Source organism: Melospiza melodia (genome assembly GCF_035770615.1).
Source record: "Melospiza melodia melodia isolate bMelMel2 chromosome 7 unlocalized genomic scaffold, bMelMel2.pri SUPER_7_unloc_1, whole genome shotgun sequence".
Lineage (NCBI taxonomy): Eukaryota > Metazoa > Chordata > Aves > Passeriformes > Passerellidae > Melospiza > Melospiza melodia.
Genome location: NW_026948497.1, coordinates 4,796,762 through 4,798,188, shown reverse-complemented (window position 1 = coordinate 4,798,188; position 1,427 = coordinate 4,796,762).

Genomic DNA, 1,427 nt, shown 5'->3' with positions numbered 1-1,427 from the left:
AGGTTCAGACTTCCCGGTCCGCCAACTGCATGTCCTCGTTAATGTGCACCCCCACTTTTGTAAAACTGCCGATATTCACGGCTCTGTTAAGTCTTTGTTCTTCTGGAAGTTCAGGAATTCAGCGGGACTTTGTCTGAGACGCGGTCCATGTAAATTAATAACAGTTTTTGAAACTGATGTTTTTTCCCTTCCTTATGTACCAGTCCCTGACCCAATCTCTAGGCAGATTCACTCAGTGATTTTTTTTTTCTTTTCCTTTTTTTTTTTTTTTTTCCTTACTGAATCTTCTTTGGTTTTGGGATTATTCGCAGTGCCCTCATTCCCTGTCCTTCTGTAGCCGTTTCTGGATCAGGAGGCCTGGCTGCCACCTGCATGCCCTCACTCAGCTGCTGAATGAGCTGCACTCTCAAGGTGTGGAGCATGGTAAAAAGATGAGAGTTGCTGTAGCACGTCAGAGGAAAAACAACATTCGTTTAACCCATGGTCTGTCCGGGAGCCACGAAACCATGGCCCCTTCCCATCCTTTCCACATTTGGACCAATACATGAACTGCTTTTTTGTTTCCGTTGGTTTTTTTTTTTTTTCACCACTTTTCCTTTGTCATCTATTTGCCAACAGCAGTTTGCGTCATTTAATTTTCCACAAACTCCTCCTTTGTCTGCTAACAGATGATCTGATCCCATCCCATGGTTAAGTGTTGTGTTCCTCATTTCAGTGGATTGGTCGGCAGGAAGGTCAGGAGCTGGAGCTGTCTGGTTGGTTATTCCGAGGAGAGCTTGTAATCTAATGATGCCATTGAAATGAGAAATGGGTTCTGTGGCTCCTGATATGAATTGGTTCGGGTTCCCAGGGGCTGGTCCATGATGTTGTAGGATTTGTTCTGGTAGACGTTTATGTTTTTGCAATTGTTTGCACTGCCTGAAGAGCCAGGGCTGCATCAATGGCCGATTTTCTGTAATTTAAACATCAATTTAAACTTGGATTCTCAGCTGATTTCACTGAAGTTGGAGTAGCAGAAACAGCCCAGTGCTCTAATGTACCGTATATAGAACAGACATTGACAGCACATGTTGGAGTGGGCAGAGGGATGATTCCCCCCCATTTATTTATAGTGAAGTTTTCCCAACATTCTCCATGTGCTGTTTCCCTTTGAAGCTTCACCCGTTTGTGTTGCAGGGTCAGATATCCTCCCCCTGGGCTCTGCCTTGAGCTGTGCAAATTCCATCAGTGCCAGCAGGCAGAGCTTGGGGTGAGGGGCAGAGGGAATCAGCCCAATTCCTGCCCCAGGCAAGAGATCCAGGTGCATTGTCCACACTTTGCCCAGCAGTGTTCATTTGCATTTCTAAAGCTCCTCTCCAGCCTGACTAGAACCAAAGCTTCTCTTCCCTGGCAGTAATCTGATGACTCCCCTGTTCCTTTCCCACCCA